Source organism: Podarcis cretensis, assembly GCF_951804945.1.
Source record: "Podarcis cretensis genome assembly, chromosome: 2".
NCBI classification, from domain to species: Eukaryota; Metazoa; Chordata; class Lepidosauria; order Squamata; family Lacertidae; genus Podarcis; species Podarcis cretensis.
The window spans coordinates 7630620-7646834 of NC_137171.1; the positions used below are offsets into that span (position 1 = coordinate 7630620).

A 16215-nucleotide genomic window follows, 5' to 3' on the forward strand; every position below is an offset into this window, starting at 1 on the left:
TCACTTGAAAATCATCTTGTCTGTGAGTCCTGCAAGACTCGCTCGCTGCCTTGCTGGCGTTTCTTCAGCTGGCCTCAGAAAGTGGGGCCCTGACTGACTCCAACTACAAAAGCTGAGGCTGTGGAACAGACTCTTGAGTTGGATAATTGTTTAGGGGTTTGGGGTGGGGGTGGGAAGGAATTTGTTGCTGTTATTGATAGTATTTGTTTTGTATCTATATTTTTAGATCTTATGATTTAATGTGGAAATTGCTCGATTTGGTTGTGTATATATTGTTTATGCCTATTTTTGTTATATTTGTAATTATGTAAAGCAATTCCATGTTTAGGGTTGCCATGTTTCAAAAAGTGAAAATCCGGACACAAAAGGTGCTGAGTTGTTGTTGTTGTTGTTGTTGTTGTTGTTGTTGTTGCTTTAGCCAGAGATTTTTTAAAGGAAATTTCTTTTTAGCTTAATTTTTAAGGAAATTTCCCAAAATCTACACTTTCGATACAGGTTGCCATATGTCTGGATTTTTCCAGACATTTAAGCGATTTCTGCCCAGACACTGTTTTTGATGGCCGAATCCCTGCAATGTCTGGGAAATTCTGGATGTATAGCAACCCTTCCCATGTTGTAAGCTGTCAAGCATGGATTTAATCAGTGCTATTTTTCTAGAGAAAGGTGCCGGAACTCACCATGACTCTTCCCTTGTTCTCTTATAATGGCACTGGCACCTACCTGAGAGGTGCCAGGACTGAGTTCTGGTGAGTTCTGTCTTGTCTGGTTATTTATCACATCAGGGGCAAGGGAGTCACAGGGCCTTGGCATGGAAGGGAGCTACGACATTGAAATCCCTGCTCAGCCATGTAAATCACAGTCTGACCTTGGACCAGTCACTCAGTCGAACTCACAACACAAGGTTGCTCTGAGAGCAAAACGAGGGAAATGCTGCCACAACACCCTGAGCTCTAAGGAAAAGGATCAGGTTTTAAAAACAAGTAGTGTGTCAATCCGCGGGTGGTGCTGTGGGTTAAACCACAGAGCCTAGGACTTGCCAATCAGAAGGTCGGCGGTTCGAATCCCCACGACGGGGTGAGCTCCCGTTGCTTGGTCCCTGCTCCTGCCAACCTAGCAGTTCAAAAGCACATCAAAGTGCAAGTAAATAAATAGGTACCGCTCTGGCGGGAAGGTAAACGGCGTTTGCGTGCGCTGCTCTGGTTCACCAGAAGCGGCTTAGTCATGCTGGCCACATGACCCGGAAGCTGTACGCCGGCTCCCTCGGCCAATAAAGCGAGATGAGCACCGCAACCCCAGAGTCAGTCACGACTGGACCTAATGGTCAGGGGTCCCTTTACCTTTAGTGTGTCAATCAGAGCTTGGGAACCTGTGGTCCTCCAGATGCTGTTGGACTCCAGATACCATCATCCCTTGTCCATGCTGGCTGGAGTTGATGGGAGCTGAACAAGGTCTGGTGGGCCAATCCCAACATATGTAAACTCAATCTGAGGTTTATCTACAATCAAACATGCTTGTAGATGGAACAGGCCATATTGGATTATTACACAATGAGCAGATAAGATACCAGGGTGGAAGGAAGCATGGCCAGTGGGAAGAAGACACTTAGGTTCTCCAGTGGGCTGACACTCAGAGCACCCTTAGTAACAGCCTTGCACACAAGTCATGGTGCCTTTGTTGGGCATGGCTAAGACAACTGATGTCTCCTAAATTCTGCCCTGTGGTACTGAATATGCCCAAAGATAAAGTGGTAACTTAAACCCCACTGGAATGTGCATTTATGCCAACTCCTCTTTGGAAACCTGACTCAAAGAATCACAAGCCACCTAATAAAATGACAGTGGAAAGGGTGTGCCTGGCAATTAGCAGCTGTCAAAAATGTTGGCTGTCACGAGAAAGAAAGGCATATGGGAAAAGCAGCAAAGGTGAATGAACTTTATGATCTCTGAAATGCACTTTATTCTTAATTGAAACTGGAATGGCTGAGTCAGCTGCCCTCTGTATTAAGAAAGAGCTCATGCAGAATGAGGCTGAAGCTTTGAGCAACTGTAAGGTTCAGATTTTCTGTTTCTAAGATAAATCTGATGTCTGGTTATCTGGGTAAAGCTGTACTGGCACCTCTCTTTTTTTGTTGTTAAAAAGTTTGGCACTTACTTCATGGTGAATACCAGCACCTATTTTTCTAGGGCATTATGATGTTTAAACAGACATCACTTAGGTCCCCAGTAGCACTTTCCCAGACAATAGCAGACAGAACCACAATGTCTCCTATTTTCTTCAAGTTGTGGTTTGGCATGCTGTGGCTGGCCAGGTGTGTGAGTTGTCTCCTCTGGAGGGTACATTGTGGCAGTGGCCGGCAGGAATGCCAGAAGGTATCAGCCTAAAGAAGAGTGAGCAATAAGAACAAAACTGAATTAGGCGCTGTCCTTACCCAATGATTCATTCAGGAAAGGCCTGGAGGCAGAGGGTGGGTAATTCAGAGGAGGAACGGACAAATGAGATGTGATGTTCATTGCGTTGATGATACTAGTGTACATGTTTTTGGTTATGAAACCACCCTGACAAAAATGCCTCCCAAAGCTGTGGTTGATACAGTTGTATTTCATTTTAACACAATTGCATTTCATAGTCTCCTATCCGCATTTTTTTTTAAGGGACTCTCTCCTTTGTACCAATCCCATGGGCTTCCTGTGGATTCTGTTTGCATAGCAGAACACGTGCACATCAACAGGCCTGGCCCAACTATTAGACAGAGTGAGACACAGCCACTGCAGGCATCTCCTTTGGGGTATCATGAATAGACAGGATATTGCTGTTTAATTTGTTGTTGTATTTTTACTTCCGGGGAGAGTCACTTTGGGGATTTTATATTGCAAACCACCCTGTGATCCTCAGATTAAGGACAGGATAGAAACGTAATAATAGCAACATACTTTTCTGCTTTAGGCTGCCAAAATAACCATACTGGTCTTGGGTGTCACATGTTTTGATTTAGGAGGTGGCATTTGCCCTTCTGCCTGCCTCAGGCAGCCAAATGCCTTGGGACAGCCATTTGAATGCTAACTACAGAGAGAGAGAGAGAGAGAGAGAGAGAGAGAGACTATGGCGTAGAAGTCCACAGCATTCCTACCCTAAGAGGTTTTGTCTTCTTCCACAGCCACAGCAGCCTTGAACCTAACAGACTCCACCCATTGCTCTCAAACATTGCTCTCTCTCATCCTCTCTCCAGTCCACTGCAGTGACAGACTTTGGGCTTTAACATTTCAGCAGCCACTGGACAAGAGATTTGGGGTTATAATATACAGTTTTCATCATGGGAGAAGTTATGGAGAACCGATTTGAAATTTACGGCATGTTGTACATTAAAATAAAACTATATGAAAATGATGTACCATTGGTATTTAACTCCCAGTAAGTTGGCAAAAATCTATAAGACAGGTACAAACATCTGTTGGAAATGTAAAGAAAAAGACGGCACCTTTTATCATATGTGGTGCACATGCGAGGTAATAAAAGCATTCTGGGAAATGATACATAATGAACTGAAAAAAATGTTTAAAATAACTTTTACACACAAAAAAACAGAAGCTTTTCTATTAGGAATTTTAGGTGCTGAAATTCCAAGGGAACAGAAAAGACTGTTCATCTATGCAACGATAGCTGCGCAGATGTTGCTAGGCCAGAGATGGAAAGAAGTCCTTATCAGAGAAGAATGGCAGATCAAGTCAATGGATTATGCCGAAATGGCCAAAATGGCCGGAAAGATCAGAAATCAGGAAGACCAAAACTTTAACAAGGAATGGGGAAAATTTATAATTCACCTTGGAAACCAAAATCAAATTTGGAAATTTGAAAAAAAAAATCAGCAGCACCTTGTGTGACGCCAAAATTCAGCACCCCCTGACTCCCACCTTCTGTTGCTCACCACTGTTGCACCACCCCCTGTGGCACCCTCTCAGCTCGGTGCCCAGTGTGGGTGAATCAGTTGCACTCCCCATAATCTGTCTCCACCTGCTGCTTCCTAAATCTGTTGCTGAACCTCTACCTTCTGAACTACACTCCTGCCCTCACTATTTCTCCCTCTCTGTTCTGAACTCTTGGCTTTTCTAACACAGGAAGGTATCCTCTCCCTTTAATCCTCTTGTTGTGTTAATGACCCATTACCCCAAACTAACACCTCCAAAGAAATTAGTCCAAATTAATTAGCACCAGTCTGCCTTAATTAACCCTAATCACATGCTAATTTCAGAAATGCCTAATACACAGCTCAATTACACACATGGGTCTGTCATCCCATTTTAACACACAAGCTCTAATTAAATTCTAACGTTTACTGAGCCCAGACATTTACCACCCACACAAACCTATAACATTCAACATGGAATTTCACCCATGCTGGATGGGGATGATGGGAGTTGGAGTCCAATATCAGAAAGGCCACATAGTTCATAGCCTAGAACAGAACACAGAATCCTATGCAATACATAGGTTCTCCTCAGCCCACAAGCCAATGTAGACATGGTTTCCTGAAGACATTGTGCTAGTTTTTAGCTGAATTTGGCCCAGACCATTTTAGCCCCATCATCACTACTTCAATTTCACATCTGTGAAAAATAATGAGGGGTGCCCAGAATTTGGTTCAAGATGTTCAGTTGACATGGAGGGAAGTATGCTACAAACAGGTTCTCTCAAGTTGCCCTGGCTGGATTCTAAGTGATAATGGCCCTGGCAAATCCAACATATATTTCAAAAGTAAGTTGTCAAAGGCATCCAGCACAGTCATATTTAATTTCAAAGGAGGAAATTGCCTCAAAAATGAAAAGAAATGTTAAGAGGGAAGTAGAAAGGAAGAGCTGGCCAGGTCAAATTTCTCCAAGTTGTCTATGATTTGTATAAGCTGCTTTTATGAGCATGGAGCAAAATAAAAACTGTCACTAATTATTTGAGAACTTTCTGCACAAAACATCTGCAGAGAATGAAAAGAATGCTTGTAAACCCTTGGTGCTCATAACCTGCAGAGAACTTTGCTTTGGGTTATGCAGCACTGTACAGTGTCTTTCCTGCAATATTTAATAGTTAACAGCACAGATAGTTGAAGATCTATGGGGGCAGGTTGTGACTATTCAGTGGGAAAAGAATTTTCCACTGAAAATTTCCACTGAAATTTATCTGCATTAACAGAGATCTGGAAGACAGAGATATATTAAAGCAGGCATGTTCAAAGTCCATTTCGGGGGTATAATCCGGCTTCTATGACAGTTTATTTCCTGGGGTAAAATTCTTTTTAAAAAAACCTCAACAACTTCAATCCAAAGAAAAGCTCAACAACTTAACAACTTTGGGGTAAAATCATAAAAAAAGCTCAACAACTTCAATCCTAAAAAAAGTTCAACAACTATGCTTGGCCCTTTGGTCGGCCCTCATGGCCCTTCAATTCATCAAATCTGGCCCTCTTTGAAAAAAATTTGGACACCACTGTATGAAAGCATCAATAGTCTTCATCCTACCCCAGTCATTGGTGTTGGTCAAAAATGCCTAAGGGTGCTTTGCAGTATGTTTCTTGGCTCATTTGCTTGAATCACATGGAACCTTTTGAAATTCAAAAACCTTTGAGAAGGGGTTCAATCAATCTCTCCTTACAGTGCAATACAGATCATATAGCACAAGAATGGGGAACCTTTGGCCCTCCAGATGCTGCTGAACTGCAATCATGGCCAAAGGCCCAGGAATGATGGGAATTGTAATTGTAAGAAAGTGAAAAGTTTCTGGGAGATGATATACAATGAATTGAAAAAGATGTTAAAATATACATTTGTAAAGAAACCAGAGGCTTTTCTTTTAGGAATAGTAAGTAATGAAATAAACAGAAAGGACTGCAAACTTTTCCAATACGCAGTAACAGCAGCAAGAATACTATTGGCCCAAAAATGGAAACAGGAGGAATTGCCGACGCTTGAAGAATGGAGAATGATACTGATAGATTATGCAGAACTGGACAAATAAACTGGGAAGATTAGATATCTACGAGACCAAAAGTTCATCGAGGACTGGGGGGAATTTGTAGAGTATCTGAAAAGTATATGTGATGAGCAAACAACGCTGGTGGGGTTTCAAGAAGCTTTGTGAAACTTGAGGAGTATTGTTAAAAAGAAATTTGATTGGAAGGGTATATTTTAAGGCAATACTAAACTAAGGAAATGCGTAATTAAAAAAGTAGATATGGATGATTGGCAGAGAAGCTGAAGGAAGTCCAAAAGAGATAATTTGTGAAAATTTTGATATGGAAGATATGTATATTTGTATTGAAAATTAATAAAAAAAATTCATTAAAAATTAAAAATTAAAAAAGGAATGATGGGAATTGTAGTTCGGCAACATCTGGAGGGCTAAAAGTTCCCCTGCACTGCTATAGCAGAAAGAAGTGAATGTGGCCATCAAGAAGTTGTTGGACTCCAATTCCCATCATGCCCCAACCATGGATGGTCAATAGTCAGGGATAATGGGAGCTGTAGCCAAAGAGGTTCCCTATTCCTATCCTGTAGGTTGATCAATTGGGGATAATCTGTGCTCCAAAACCGGTTTTGCTGCTCTTACAGAAACTCTGCCTCCTGCTTTCCTTCAAAAAATTCACCCATCTCACCTAAACAACAATCTCCTAAATTTGCCCAGACATTTATCTTTAGGGGAAATTTAGCCATTTTGTATAGTCAATCCCTTAGGGATGTGGATTCAGCCCGAGGCCCTTCTGATCCCTTCCAGTTCTCTGATTCTGTGAAGGGAGAAGTACTGCCACCATGATGACTATCTGAAGCTAACAAGATTTTTAAGACTAGGAAGAAACCACAAATAGGCTTTGGAATCCAGCCAGGACAACTTGGAGAACCAATTTATAACATAATCCTTTCCATGCCAACTGAGCTGAACATGTTAGGTGTTAACTGACCAGGAAAGAGAGAGAGAGAGAGAGAGAGAGAGAGAGAGAGAGAGAGAGAGAGAGTTACCCCAAAACATGGTAATGTACAGAGAGAACCTCAGGGAGTAGTACAAAATGAACCAGAGTAAATGGCTTGTAACTTGAGTGGAGCTACAATTATTTCCCTTCCCCTTCCCCATCTGTTTTATATAATACATAAAGCACAGGGCTATTCTCAGAATTATGAATTACAGATAAAGCCAGCTCTCAGAATTATGAATCAAGGGATTAAAATACATACTCAACAAAGGCCTTTGTTAAACCACACTGAGCATGAGATATATATTTTTTTATTTGCCTCTTTCTTTTGGAGACTTCTGAGAACTTGTCCCAAGCCCTTTCCCCCCTGGAGCCACCATTTTAATTTCCTGCAACAGGAGCTGATCTTGATAGCTTTTGGCAGAGTGACCAAGCATTTTCCCTTTGCTAACAGGGGCAGCCGAAGACATTTTGAGGTGAAGCACAAAATGGCATCACCCTCCATGCCAGGGAGGAAGGAGTGAGTGAAGGTCTGCATCAGGAACAAGGGAGAAATGAAGATCTACATCAGGGTCTGCTGCCCCTGTGGATCCTGGCACCTGAGGTGGTCATCTCACTTTGCCTGTTTGTTATGAATCTCTCTATCATTGGATAGGCTCTTCTGAAGGTAGGAATCAGGGCTTATAGTCCCCCACCCCTCCTGTAGAATGTGTTAATGCAGGGATCCATTTCAGCAGGAAACAAAACAGAAAGTGCTTTTTTATTATTTGGATTGAGTTGGGGATGGGGGAAAGGACACAGCAGACAGTCTGAGTTGCTTTCTGGTGCTGGTACATCCCATAGAAAGCCGATCTGGAGCAGTCTGTCTGCGACATCTCTTGAGATTAAGATGCATATTCATCTATGCTCAACCCGTATATATGTGTGTAAATAAAGCATATATCAAAAAAATTCCAGGAAGCCTCCAGTGGCCTGATTCAAAGGAAACACTTATAACTTTCTAATTTTGATACAGAATTGGATGAAATATGCAGCTAAGGCTACCATTTCAGGGGGTATGACTCCTGCCAACTTTGAGAAAAGCTCCCATGGTTTTCCTAATGGGGTAGACAACAGAGCAACAGAAGATGGGGGTCGATATAGAGAAACCCTCAACAGAATGTTCAAGGTCCCTCAACTCCTTTATAGAGACATGTGGGTTGCCAGATGTATTCACATGGAGCTGTGAGTCCCTACTAAGCTCTCTGTGTACTTTCTGTCCACAGGCCGGCTTGTTTACTTACACCAGTGGTGGGGAACCATTTCGAGGCTGAGTGTGGCCTTATGGACAACCTTCCAGGCAAATGTCTGTGGAGCAATGGCTGTAAATTTTACCTTCATGCAGAAGGCTCGTTTCTCTAGACCCCCTTTCTCCTCCATCCAGGGAAGCAGAGTTCAAGGACACAACCCAGTCAAGCAAAAGTATTCTGGTGGGGTGTGAAGCAAAGCCAGGGAGAGCGATGGCCTGGGGAAAGGGCTGTGTGCCCGGGGGGAGGGGATATTCTATTATTTACTTGTAGCAGTATTTATATATTGCCATCCCATAAACTATCAGAGCTGTGTGGCTGGGGGAAGAGGCCCAAGAGTGTGTGAGAGACCTGGAGGGTCCCCCACCTGTGATTTACACAGTGCCATCTCAGACCCTGCAAGTCTCCCTATTTTCCAGGGACAGTCCCAGATTTACAGAAGCCATCCCAGTTTCTGATTTGATCCCAGAATGTCCCACTTTTCCTTAGGACATTCCTACGTTCATCAGAGAAATGTTGGAGGGTATGGAGTTATGCGACCCCCGAGCCAATGAGATAAGTAACTATACAACGTTTAGAAGACATCTGAAGGCAGCCCTATATGGAGATTTTTAAAAAAATGTTCAGTGTTTTATTATGTTTTTATATATGTTGGAAGCCACCTAGAGTGATTTGGGCAACCCAGTCAGGTGGATGGGGAATAATAATAATAATAATAATAATAATAATAATAATAGAATAGGATGTCCCTATTTTCACTGGAGAAATGTTGGAGGGTGTGCCGTCTATATGCATGCCATTTTACAAGAAATAAGCAGGGCAAGTGCCTTCACCAAGGGACCTGCAATCTTAAAACAGGCACAGGGAGACAACAGGGGGAATGAGATGGTTAAGCTATGAGTAGCTATGGCCTCTTCCATTCAGAAGAGCAAATACCTGACACAGACAGGGTTCAAGTCAGATTTATATGAAGGATATATAATGAGAGAGAGAGAGAGAGAGAGAGAGAGAGAGAGAGAGAGAGATATGCCTCAGCTGTAGTAACTTGGAGTTGGGGAAGTTTCCTCCCCTCTGGCCTCCAAATACTATCTTGGGTAGCCATCTCTGTTCGTCTAAATAATGAGGAGCAACCTATGCCTGTGAGTGACAGTTTGCTAAGTGTTGCAGTAGAGGAATTGTCCAGATTACCATGAGGGGCAAAAGGGAAGATCCCCCTAGGCCACATGGCCATTGACCATGGGGATTTTATTTCCCCCTTAAGTCTGAGGCATGTGAGCCGGTTGGCTTGGATGAGTCACCTTCTAAGTATTGGTTCTGCCAGCTCTTTTATGCAGTGCACCTGCTCTGTGGTTTGTGCACTGTGTCAGCAAAGTTTAGGCAACACGATGACCACGTACATACGCAATAAACAATCTTGATAGAATTCCTTCAAACTATAACAAGTACATAGAGCATTCAAAAACCATAATGTCAGGAAAGCTGTGTTTAATGTCTGGACAATATATAAAGACTTATTGGAAAACAAGACCCCAAGGTGGTTATCACCTATGGAGGCTAAGGCTTTGAAAAAACTCAATATGGAGGCCAAGTGGCCGAAATATTGGGAGATATTAGAACAAGATCGAGATACATTGAGATTGCAGAGTTTTGAGAAACTAAAAGATAAAGTGCGAGATTGGTTACACTATCATCAAATTAGAGAGGCCTTTAACTTGGATAAAAAAATAGGCTTCCAGGTGGAAAAATCGAAACTAGAAACAGAATTGTTAGAACCTAAAACTAAGATTCTTTCAAGAATGTATAACTTGCTGTTGAAATGGAATACTCAGGATGAAACAGTTAAATCAGCTATGATTAAATGGGCACAGGACATTGGTCATAACATTATGTTTGCTGACTGGGAAAAGTTGTGGACCACCGGTATGAAGTTTACGGCATGTAATGCCTTAAGAGAGAACATTATGAAAATGATCTATAGGTGGTACATGACCCCAGTCAAGCTTGCAAAAATTTATCACCTGCCTGATAATAAATGTTGGAAATGTAAAGAAACTGAGGGAACATTCTTTCACCTTTGGTGGACATGCCCAAAGGTTAAGGCTTTCTGGGAAATGATCTATAATGAACTAAAAAAGGTATTTAAATATACCTTTCCTAAGAAACCAGAGGCCTTCCTTCTGGGCATTGTCGGCCAATTGGTGCTAAAGAAAGATAGAACACTCTTTATGTATGCAACAACCGCAGCAAGAATACTCATCGCAAAGCATTGGAAGACACAAGATTTGCCCACTCTGGAAGAATGGCAGATGCAAGTGATATACTATATGGAATTGGCAGAAATGACTGGCAGAATCCGAGACCTGGGAGAAGAGTCGGTGGAAGAGGATTGGAAGAAGTTCAAAGAATATCTCCAAAAACATTGTAAAATGTTTGAATGTTAAAAAGATGTTGGATATAAAGATAATATGGCATCAGTGATATAGTAAAAAGAAATATGCAAAAATGTTTTAAGAAAAACATAAAATTATGTCAAAGCTAAATAAATGATATAAGGGATTAAGTTATAAAGAACATGTGATAAATGGATTTAAAAGGAAAGGAAAACCGAAGACATAATAGGTTGAAATGTATAATATTAAATAAGATTGGAAAGAGGGTAAGGAATTGCAGAATTTGATTGTGTAAAGGGGAACACAGAAAAGGGAGATGTGAGGAAGTCAGGAAAGAGGGTTATAAAGATAGTAAGTAAAAAACTAGATTCTTATTTTTTCTCTGTTTTTTTTTGTTCTTTCTTATTACTTTTTCTTTTTTTCGCATATGCTTTTTATTGTGTTTTAATGTTTCTGTCGAATATTTGTTTTACTATGCAAAATCTTAATAAATATTTTATTAAAAAAAAAACTATAACAAGTACAAATTGAAACTTTAGTCTCAAAGTCTCTGAAGATCTTTAAATGAAGCGAGGTACCAGACTTTGTGGGATGCGGGTGGCGCTGTGGGTTAAACCACAGAGCCTAGGACTTGCCGATCAGAAGGTCGTGGTTTGAATCCCTGTGATGGGGTGAGCTCCTGTCGCTCTGTCCCTGCTCCTGCCTACCTAGCAGTTTAAAAGCATGTCAAAGTGCAAGTAGATAAATAGGCACCACTCTGACGGGAAGGTAAACTGCGTTTCTGTGCGCTGCTCTGGTTTGCCAGAAGCGGCTTAGTCATGCTGGCCACATGACCCGGAAGCTGTACGCCGGCTCCCTCGGCCAATAAAGCGAGATGAGCGCCGCAACTCCAGAGTCGGTCACGACTGGACCTAATGGTCAGGGGTTCCTTTACCTTTACCTTACCAGACTTTGTACGATGAAAGACTAGCTGTGAAGCTTTGTATATTCAGCAATTATGATGTCCAACAGTGGTCAATATCCGGAATCACTGTTCACTGTTCAGATTCAATTTGTACTTGTTATAGTTTGAAGGCATTCCATAAAGATTGTTTATTGCGTATGGACATGGTCATCGTGTTGCCTAAACTTTGCTGACGTACTCTTTGCAACACAGGGGTTTGTGCACTGTGGTGAGGATCACATAGGTGCTGCAATGACTCCAACAGGTGTGAAGAGGCTTGGTGGGGGAAAGCCCTTGGCTATGTTTGGCTATGACAAATGTTTCTGTTTAGACTCTACTCTCAAAATGAGGCATCCAATATACCAATAAGCCTCAATACACCCATTGCAGCTATTCATTCCGAGAGCTACTACAGGCACCTGGGCTACAAGCGCTCTCATTGTCCCAGATTTCCAAGAAAGTCACACCCAGCTTTGCAGTTACACCCAGTTTCCTCATAGCGCCTTACTTTTACTTCCATAGCCAGAGGAAAAATTGTGTTACCAGAGCATTTTAGTTCCTTAACGACTCATCTGCTGTTCCCCGCAGGGGGGACAAGGGGACAGAAGGCAAGCTAAAGAGAGGAAGAGGGAAGGACAATTAAAAACAGTCATATCAATTTGCTATGTAAATCAGAGCTGCATCTTAGCATCTTAACTCAAAATATTTATTCCCAGTGCTTTTTTCTGGGAGGGACATAGGAGTACGCATACCCCTAAACATTTTGCAAATCTAGGTTTGGCCTCATTGAGAGGCAGTATTTCAATAAAATCAGAGTACCCCTAAACATTTTTTAAGAAAAGAAAGCACTGTTTATTCCTAGAAACTATTGGTTTTGATAGAAGTCACCTTCTATTTTATCATGTATTTTTAATTATAAACAGCATAGAGTAAAATCTCATGGAAAAAACTTTAATTAAAAAAAAGACCTTCTAAATATTGATTACATTTTAATCCCACCTTCCTCTAAGGCAGCCTTCCCTAATCAGATGTCCTTCAGATGTTTTGTTGTTGGACTACAACTCCCACGATGCTTGACCACGCTGGGTGTCACACCGCTGTCAGGCAAGGAATGTCCAGAGCAGGATTCCTCAACCTCGTCCCTCCAGATGTTTTTGGCCTACAACTCCCATGATCCCTAGCTAGCAGGACCAGTGGTCAGGGATGATGGGAATTGTAGTATCAAGATATCTGGAGGGCCGAGGTTGAGGAAGTCTGGTCCAGAGTGAGGAATTAAGTCTTTATTGTCAAAAGGACACTTACAAGCAGGACTTTTTTCTGCCCGAATTCACCAGAATTCAGTTCCAACGCCTCTCAGGTGGGCTCCATTGTCATTATAAGAGAACAAAGGGTGTGTTCATGGTGAGTTACAGCACCTCTTTTTCTAGAAAACTACCACTGCAAGTTAGAGAAAGGCATGTCCATCAGTCCTACATCTTTCAGCTTATTGTAGATGTGCAACCGATGGGGCAGTCGTACCAACAGACGAAACATTTGTAATAACGTGACACTGAATTCTGCCCATTGTGTCTGACTTTTGGCCAACCAGTGAGCTTCATGACTTTGTAAGGGTTGGATCCCTCCCTCAACATTAGGAATAAGTGGATCCGTCAATTTGGGTTTCTCATTCTCCCAGTGTTAAGTTCAGTTCTACGCACTTACACACCAGTTTGCGATATTGGGTGAAAGTCAACAAAGTTTTACTCACAGTAAACTTACAGTATTCTCAGAAATTGAAATGAGCAAACCTAAAATCATGTTCATTAATTTCAATGTGTCTACTGAGTGAAAGTGAGTTAAATATCACCCTTTTTTAAAAAAAAGGTAATCATGCAAATTCATCAGCATTTTAATGCAGATTTCTCTGCAGATTTCCCCTAATATACCCATTTTTGCCAGCCAATTTCCCCCGATATAATGCATTCTTATAAACACTTCAGCCTGGTATATGCATTTTAGTACACATTACTTTGGCTAGAGAACTGCTTTGCAAAATTCAGAGCAGTGTGAATGTTGAAGGATGGCTTTCTTTCAGTTGGTGTATTGTTTCGAAAAGCACAAACTAGGTTGATTTGCCTCAAAATGCAGGCTTTCCTATCCAACACTCTGCATCCACAACACAACATTTTTTCTGGCATCACGTACTTAGGATCACAGGGCCGTTCAATATATCGCCCGAGCCAGCTCAAGAGCAGAAGGCAGCAAATCTCTCAAAAGAGAAGGCAGAATCAGTCACAAACTAGCAATACTCGGGGTCCCTTCCAATTCGGCAATTCTATGATTCTAACACGTGCGTGATACTGACCTCATCCCAGCTGTGCCACCTAAAGGTGCACACCCTGCCCTGTGCACACACTGGCAGGCAGACACATGTACACACTGTGCAGAGAAACAGTACTGTTTATTTGACCTTTGGCTGCTCAGAATAATGGTTCGCTGAAGCTTAGAGCAGAGCACAAAGTATGTGTGAGTGTTTGTGTGTGCGTGTGTGTGTGTGTGTTGGCAGCTGCCGGTTTACCCTTGCACATGCCTTTGCTATTATCATTCTGGATGCAACCAGCAAGTCCATTAACCCACTGCAGATGCCAATTGTGCCCCGAGTCCGTGCCTAATAATATAATACATTCAAAATGCAAATATACGGATGATCATTGAAGAGCATTGAAAAGTGGCTTGATTCCACACACACACCCCCCCCCCCCCCGGCAAAGCCTCATCTATTTCAGTCCTCATCTGCCTGTGGAATCTCCAGTCTTTTCTGTTTGGTGAAATCTACCCCCTGGATTTGTTCTGGCAGTCAAATCCTTGCTTGGCCATTAGGACTTGCCGCATGGCCCTGGCTCAGTTGCTGTCCCAACCTCAGCTCTTTCCCTGTAAAATCGGCACTCTCAGAACCTGCCCCATAAAGATCTTTTGGGGACAGATAAAGATTGTGACGTAGAACACCGGTTTGACAATAAGCCAAGTAAATAGCTGGTTAGTTCAAATCTATTTCACATGCAATCCATCATGGCTTTGGGGGTTTTATTCTGGTCCTTCAAAACAGTCAGGCCACAATGCTACCGCAACAGTAAAGGTAAAGGTACCCCTGACCATTAGGTCCAGTCATGGACGACTCTGGGGTTGCAGCGCTCATCTCGCTCTATAGGCCAAGGGAGCCGGCGTTTGTCCACAGAGAGCTTCCGGGTCATGTGGCCAGCATGACTAAGCCGCAAACCAGAGCTGCGCACGGAGACGCTGTTTACCTTCCCGCTGGAGTGGTACCTATTTATCTACTTGCACTTTGAAATGCTTTCAAACTGCTAGGTGGGCAGGAGCAGGGACCGAACAACAGGAGTTCACCCTGTCGCAGGGATTCGAACCGCCAACCTTCTGATCGGCAAGTCCTAGGCTCAGTGGTTTAGACCACAGCGCCACCCCCAAATAAAAGCCATTAACTGCCTGATTTACCTCTTCCAAGGCAAACTTCATGCCATTAATTGCCTGATTTACCTCTACCTAGCAAACTTCATGCCCCCTTGGCTTCCTAGCTGAGTCCCCACGTTTCACAGCTTCATTTTCTTGGTGACTTACTTCCTACCTGTGGGACACAGCTCCTTTCAGCTTTCCAGTTTTGTCCCTATCCTGCTTTCTCCTCACTTCCACTTGCCTCCTTCTTCACATCTCCACCAAGCATTGTTTTTTATTGTACACTTTATCCCATTCCCATAGCCACTCATTCTCTTGGCCCACCTTCTGCAGTCTTCCTGTCTTCTTCCCTCTGAGGAAATCCAGCCTCTCCTGAGCTTCAGTTGTGTGTGTTCCCTCCTTGAAAGCCCACTTCTTGTTGCAGCTTCCTGCCTCCTCTTTCCTTTCCTTTAAATATCATTTTCCACCTACCTTTCCTTCAGATACTCAGTTGATTCTGGAACTTTCCTTCACCTTCCCTGCCTTTGAGCTCCCTGCCCCTTTGCGTCTCTATATCCAAGGACCTCTTCCCAGCCCTTAGCCTGCCTCTGTTTGGAGTTTTAACCCCAGCCAAACTGACAATTTCTCATTTCCTCACAGAAGCTGAAATGCACATTGTTTGTTTCTCTGATCAGCTGAATATTCTGTGTGGCTAACCAGGTAATCCAAGCAATGTGAGAGGTTTCACTACGCACAAGAGCAATGCAATATAGACAATCGTGGGAATGCTTAGGGTCAAACTATTTCATGAGCGTTATCTCCTTCTAAAACAAATTAGCAGCCCTATGCAGTTGCTTTGAAAGATATGGAAGAAGTACTAGGCACACTCAAATCTTCCCTCCTTGCAGTCTCTACAGTCTAAATTGTCTTTCCCTGAATACCTAATTAGTTATGTAGGAGACACCTGAATGTTTTCCCCAGTGCAACTAAAACAGCAGCCTGCTTTAGATTATTATTATTTATTAAATTTAGGGTTCAGACACTGTTTAGAGAAAGAATTGGACTGGGTCCAAGAAACATGGGGAGTACAACCTTATTGCTCTCTCAGTGGTTTTTGATATGGTTGACCATGGGATTCTTTTGAACTGTTGTTGTTATTATTATTATTATTATTATTATTATTATTATTCTATACTGCCCTTCTTCTGAGGATCACAGGGT

General features: G+C 42.4%; 1 long non-coding RNA gene across 1 annotated transcript in view; it reads right to left on the reverse strand.

Annotated features, from left to right (window-relative positions):
* Nucleotides 1-404: 404 nt before the first annotated feature.
* LOC307210821 overlaps nucleotides 405-16215 on the reverse strand; it is a 57649-nt gene continuing 41838 nt past the window's right edge. The window contains exon 3 of the long non-coding RNA XR_013836153.1: nucleotides 405-2377. This is a non-coding gene — a long non-coding RNA (uncharacterized lncRNA). The remainder of the gene's footprint in view (nucleotides 2378-16215) is intronic.